At 40.2% G+C, this 7,035-nt stretch overlaps 1 protein-coding gene across 1 annotated transcript in view; it reads right to left on the bottom strand.

The window, feature by feature from the left end:
- The window catches only part of Znf804b (zinc finger protein 804B), a 558,165-nt gene that overhangs the window by 506,815 nt on the left and 44,315 nt on the right, over nucleotides 1–7,035 (bottom strand). The window lies entirely within an intron of this gene.

The raw sequence follows: 7,035 nt of genomic DNA, 5'->3' as shown, positions 1-7,035 counted from the left end.
AAGAAGAAGAAGAAGAAGAAGAAGAAGAAGAAGAAGAAGAAGAAGAAAGTGTTCATTTCACACCTCTCATCATGTGCTCTTTACAATTCAAGTTTGTTGTCTTTTCTGCCTTCTCTAATCTTATCAGCCTTACCCATGCTATGTGTATCATTAACACTTACCTAAATGCTTATTCTTCCAGGCACATTCCAGGATTTTGTTCTTTCAATTATTTATATCTATTACCATGATGCTTCACCTTTATGCTAACTAGTCAGGGGCCTTCAAAACCACTAACTGAATTTAATTTTTCATGTACAAAAATAAAAATGGATTCACAAGAATATGGCCAATATATGACACCATTTTAAACAGACAGTAGACATATTAAATATTTGAATTTAACAAGTGTTTCTGTGCTGTCTTTGACAAATATTTTTCAAAGACAATTCCATACTGTTTGGGAGAAAAAAAAAGAAGAAGAAGAAAAGTATAATGCACTAAAGAAAGCAATCCTACACTATTTTGTTTGTTTGTTTTTTTAAACTTTAACTCTAGTGATTTGGTAACAAATTTCATTCTGGTGTGTTCCCTGAAACTGTGTACTTTTTCTTATAAGAGTGTGACTTTTGCTTTACCAAGTTAAATAGTTAAATACTAAGTAAATAGTTAGCTATTTACTTAGAATATTAGCCTGGTGGTAAACTTGTGCTGAAACACATAATAAATCTAAAGGAAATAGTCCTCCTTTTCTCTAATCTGAAACTCGGTGAAAGGTTAAAGTGGGTCTGGATTCTCCGTGGAATCAAGATTGGTTTTTCACAACCATGAATTCAAAAGCGTACATTTAAAGACATCCTCAAAGTCATTCTGTAACCCTTCTGGTAATTTAAATGAGAATGGTCCTCAGTGACTCATGTATTTGGATAGTTGGTTCCCAGTTGGTAGACTGTTGAGAAAGGATCAGGAAGTATGGCCTTCTTGAAAGAATATGTGACTATGGATGGGCTTTGAGGTTTAAAAACTTTTACCAGGCCACAGAGGAAGACAATGCAGCCACTCTGGATGAGACCTAACATACTAGGATCAGAAGAAAGGAAAAGAAACCCTCCCCTACCAGTGGACTTAGGGAGGGGCATGCTTGGAGAAAGGGGAGGAAGTGAGGAATTGGGAGGGGAGGAGGGAGGGAATTAGAAGGGGGAGACAAAATATTAAATAAACTGTAATTAATAAAAAATATTTTTAAAATGTCTGAAAAAAAGCCCACTCTATACCCAGTCTCGCCATTGCTTTGCGTCCTGCTTGCCTATCAGATATAAGCTCTGAGCTACTGTTCCAGCACCATATCTGTCTGCTTGATGCCACATTTCCTGCCATAACTGTCATGACTCACCCCTCAGAAACTGTTAGCAAGTCAGAAGCCCTCCTGAATACCAAAGGTGAAAGGGCTGAGAAAGAAATTAGGGAAACAACACCCTTCACAATAGCCACTGATAACATAAAGCACCTTGGTGTGACTCTAACCAAGCAAGTGAAAGACCTGTTCAGGTTGAGACCATCGATGTTAATAGATATTAATGACCAATGATTGTTAGTTCCTTTTACTGTGGAGTTGGTGGTGATTGTCTGTTTGTGTGTTTGTTTTCTTTTGCTTTTTTGATGTGATGGAGTCTTTATCCTGTGTTTTCTTGGGTGTAGTTGATCTCGTGGGGTTGAAGTTTTCATTCTAGAATCTTCTATAGGCTGGATTGCTGCATATATATATTGTTTAAATTTAGTTATATCATGGAATATTTTTGTTTTCTCTATCTATGTTGATTGAAAATTTTGCTGGATATAGTACTCTGAGTTGGCATCTGTGATCTCTAAGCTTTTGCATGATATCCATCCATGCCCTTCTGGATTTCATAATCTCTGTTGAGAAGTCCTGTGTGATTCTAATAGTTTTGCCTTTATATGTTATTTGGCATTTTCCTCTTGCTGCTTTTAATATTTCTTCTTTATTCTGTAGATTTATTGTTTTGATTATTATGTGGTGGGAAGAGTTTGTTTGTTTTCTGGTCTAATCTATTTGGTGTTCTGTGGGCTTCTTGTAGGTTTATGGGCAGATCTCTTTCTTAAGGCTGGGGAAATTTTCTTCTATGATTTTCTCAAAAATATTTTTGGACCTTGGAGCCTGGCATCTTCTTTTTTATCTATTCTTATTATTCTTAGGTTTTGTCTTTTCATGGAGTCCTTGATTTCTTGGATGTTTTGTGTTTGTTTTTCCGATTTTACTTTTTCTTTGAGAGATGTATCATTTTCTGCAATTGTATCTTCAGTGCCTGAGATTCTCTCTTCCATCTCTTGTATTCTGTTGGTGATGCCTACCTTTGTGGTTCCTGCTCTTTTCTCTAAGTCCTCCAGCTCCAGGGTCTTCTCTGTTTCTGCTTTCTTTATTGTTCTAATTCTGTTTTCATATCCAGCACCATTTCCTTCATCTGTTTGAATGTGGATTCCTCTCTATCCATGATGGCCTCTATGTTTTTGTTCATTTCCTCTCTATGTGCCTCGAATAACTGCATAATTATAGATTTCAGATAATTTTCTTGTGTTTCAGCTGCAATAGAATATCCATTGATTCTTGGAGATTCTGGTGAAGCCATGATGTCCTGGATTTTGTTGCCTGTATTCTTACACCGACCTCTAGCCATCTGGTTGTCTGTAGCCTTGCCAGTGCTGCAGACTGGATCCACCTTTCTCTGGAGTCTTGAGTAGTCTCCTCTGGATTCACTGTCTCTGCTGACTCACTGTGACCCAGGTAGCTACAGCACAGGTGAAAAGGGCTCTGAGTCTAGAGATGCTCCAGTGTCCCACAGGCTTCCTTAAGAAGGTAGAGGATGGGATTTGGGTCTCAGGTTGGCTCAGCTCCTCTGGGTTTACTGGCTTTGCTGGCCGTGTTGTTTCTGACCCACATGAGCTAGGGCGCTGGGAAGCAGGCAAAAAGATCTCCAAGCCTAGATCTGCCGCAGTGCACCACAGGCCTCCTTGGGGAGGAAGACAATGGAACTTGGGTCAGGTGCCTAGCTCAGCTCCACTGGGTCCTCTGTACTGGGTTCACTGATTCTGGCCTATGTGTGCCAAGCTGCTCATTGGTGAATAGATCTCTTTTTCTAGAGCTGCCCCAGTGTTCCACAGGCTTCCCTTAGATGGTGGGATGGAACCTGTGTGCCTAAATGGTGGGATGGAACCTGGGTCCCCAGCCTTGCTCAGCTCTGCTGTGTTCATTGTCTGTGCTGTGCTGGTTGATTTTGACCTGGGAAGGACAGAGGTAGGCAGAATGGAGCCGTGCCTCCCCCACCACCATTTGGACGGGTGGGTGGCTGTAAGGTTAGGAGTCCAGCATGCCTGCTGCTAGTCCCAGGAAAGTATCCACTGATAGTGGATTCTGATGGGTAACCTGGGACTGCCGTGTCAGAGCCTAGCGAGCTGCCGCTGCTACTCCTGGTAGGCTCGAGTGGGTGGTCTAAGGCTGCAGGGTAGGAGACCTTCTGCCACTCCGTGTGCCATTGCTGCCAGCCCCAGGAATATATCCACAGATGGTGAGTTTGGGTGAGTAACCTAAGTCTGCAGGGTCAGAACACAGAGAGCTGCCTCAGGTCCCAGGAAGGAATCAAAAGATGGTGGGATTGGGCTGGGGTGGCCTAGGGCTTTGGCAGTGCAGGGCGGGAGGCCAGGAATTTTTCCCTGTATTAGCTGGGTGGCCTGAAGATGGACCTTCAAGTATCCCCTTGGATTATCCTCTCACCTGATAAACACAGACGTCAAGGTTTAGAGGTCCACAGTACGGCTTGCGGGTCACCCTGCTCTCACTGCTGAGCTGCCGTTCAGATACCAGATACTCTGTATGTTAGGCGCTGCCATCTTGGATCTCCCCTTACTTTTTTTTTTTTTTTTTTTTTTTTTTGTGACCTGAATAAACCTAGGCCAGAGGATGTGTCTTATTTTTCTTCCTCTTCTCAGCCGGGTTCCAGAGACCGTGCAGAGTGTTTACTGCACAAAAGCCAAGCAGAATCAGGAACATTTAAGGAATTAGAGAGAACAGGTGCTTTCTGCTCCAACCTCTCCACTCAGCCAGACTCCCATATCCTTCTCCAGGATCTAGCCCGATAACTCACCCTCACCCTCCCTTCTCATAACTTCTCTCAACCTAATTGGTCTGCACTGTGTCTCAAATCCATTACACCAGCTTTGTCTGGTCAACTCTACCAATACACGGCTTTAACAATAGGCTTGCACCAGAATCCTATCTAACTTCTGCCACCCATAGGTCAGTCCTGCACCATATCCACCCTCTCCAACCAGCCAGATATCCCAAGTTCATTTGCCAGAATATAGTCCAGTGAACCTCCTTCACTCTCCCCAACCTTCCAGATCTAGCCAGGGTCCTATATCTGGTATCTTGGCCTAGCCTGGCCATCCCCGCCCATGTCGTAAACTACTTTCTGGGTTTTTTGCCAGTATCCTTCTGGCATTTCCTAAACCTACGGGCTCCTCCCATACCACATGCAACCTTTTGCCGTGCCAGATCAACCTGCACTCTTTAGGCTTGGATCAGGAAGCATATACTATGTATCACCGCTGTCCTTTTTGTCTACTTGTCATTATTCCAACCAAAACATTTCCAGTCTCTGTATATCCTGTCTCCTGCTCCAACTTGCTTTGTCCATCTCAGAGTTAGAACTAACCAAAAAGTCCACATGTCTAGATCTAATCACAAAAATACAAATAGTATGAAAGATCCAAGCCAGTATCTTCTATTCAAAACCTACCAGTTCTGTAGAAATTTTTGCCAATGAAAATTAGCTAGACAAGATTTAGGACACAGAATTTAAAGGAAAAATCATAGACTTCATTCAATAATTCAAGGAGTTTAAGGAATACAAAGAAACATTTCAGTGAAATTAAAAGAAAAAAATTAAAGAGAAAAAAAGCACAACGATAAGACTGAAGGAAATGATAACAATACAGGACTTGAGAAGGGAATTCAACAAGGAAATAGAAACAATGAAGAAAACTCAAGCTGAACTGAAAGTAGAATTAAAAAACCCAATAGCTTAACTGGAAAACTCAAAGGAAAGCCTTACAAGTAGAATGATTCAAACAGAGGACTGAATATCAGTAGTTAGAGATAAAATAGAGTACCTAGACCAGATAAGCAAGGAACATTAAATTTTTTAAAGAAAGGAACAAACAGAAAATATGGGATATCTTAAAGCTTTAAGTTATAAGCATAGATGAGGGAGAGAAGGATCCCAAGTCAATGTCATGGACCATGTCTTCAACAAGCTGATAGAAGAAAACCTCCCCCATACTAAGAAATGACACACCCACACACATACAAGAAGTACACAGAACATCAAATAGACCACAAAAGAAAGCCTCCAAAAAGCATACTATAGTTAAAATATAAGTAAGTATTAATAAGCATGAAACTTCAAAAGAAAAAATATAAATCACATATAAAAGAAAACTCCTCAGAATAACAGCTGACTTCTGTAAGGAAACTATGAAATCCAGAAGTCTGGAACGAAGCTTTCCAGGTTGTAAAGAACTGTGACAGGCAGTCTATAGTAATATACCCAGCAAAACTTAAAGTGGAAGTTTCTGGTTCCTTGAAGATTCAGTTTTGTCATGTGATGTTCTGCTACAAGCTAGGCATGTGATATTTTGCTGTGAGCTCTCACATGAGAGGGGCACGACTTTGGTCAGTTGAGATCATCTGTGGGTGGACTCTGAGGAGAGGAGATATGTAGAGACCCACTCACAGTGAGACATTACTTCTCAGAGAGAAATGTTCCAAAGAACTTCTTGGGGCAATCCAACTGAGTCTTGTGGTTTTTGCTGACTTCGTGTTTCTGCTTGGTGTTGGCCCTTAGGCTGGACTGCTGGTATCCTGATAACTGGGTTTGGTAATCCCCTAAAAGCCCTAATCAGCAAAAACTAGATAAAAGAGGTCTACAGCCCTTTTCCATAACAGATGTTATTATGTTTATGTATGTACCTATGTATGTGCCTTATGTAGATCTAATCTACAAAAGATCTGGGAGTTAGGAGGGAAGTAAAGGTGTTTAAGAACCCTAAATAAAGTAGGTTTGATGAAAAAAATCTAAGCCTACAAAGCTAGCCAACATAATTGAAGGAGAAGGAAAAAACTCCCATGTTATAAACAGCCGATTCAATTTATATACAACAAACCAAAACCTAGAGAAAATATACAAAACAGAATATTGGGCTAAAGAGAGGATTAAGCATAACAAAGAAACTGTGGAATGAAATATGAAACTATAAATCATTAAAACACAAAATACCACAAGTATACACACACACACACACACACACACACACACACACACACACCACCCAAACTCAAAATCTCAATGATTTCAATTAACACATATATTTCAATAATATCTTTATATATCAATGCCTCAATTCTTCAATCAAAAGACACAGACTGAATCAAGAAACAAAATTCACTTATCTGTTATCTACAAGGAACACATCTGAGTTTTAAAAATAAGTACTACTTTATAGTAAAATGATAGACAAAAGTACTCAAATCAAATGAGACCAGGAATGAAGCAGGTGTTACTATGTTTAGGTATGTGCCTTGTATCCCTGATCTCTCCATGACTTTCAACATGAACCAGTATTGGGATTTGTCAAATGCTTTTTTGGCATCTAAGAAGATGATCATGTGTCTATTTTGTTTTCTTTCAGTTTGTATATGGTGGATTACATTGATGGATTTCTGTGTTTCATTGCTTGTTTTCTTTTAATTTTTGTTGGGATATTATCTGTATGCTATGTTTTCTTGGGTGAAGTTGTTTTCATTGGATTGAAGTTTTCCTTCTAGTATCTTCTGTAGGGCTGGTTATTGAACCACCGCTAATTGCCTGCTGAGGCCTGCTTGGTTATTGTGGATAATATCGTTGATGTGCTCTTGGATTTGGTTTGCAAGTATTTTATTGAGTCAATGTTCATAAGGGAAGTTGGTCTGAAATTCTCTTTGTT

The sequence above is a fragment of the Psammomys obesus genome, unplaced genomic scaffold (genome assembly GCF_907164565.1).
Source record: "Psammomys obesus unplaced genomic scaffold, mPsaObe1.curated_primary_1811, whole genome shotgun sequence".
Lineage (NCBI taxonomy): Eukaryota > Metazoa > Chordata > Mammalia > Rodentia > Muridae > Psammomys > Psammomys obesus.
Note: the sequence above shows the minus strand (reverse complement) of the source record. Positions and strands in the feature narration are given on the sequence as shown.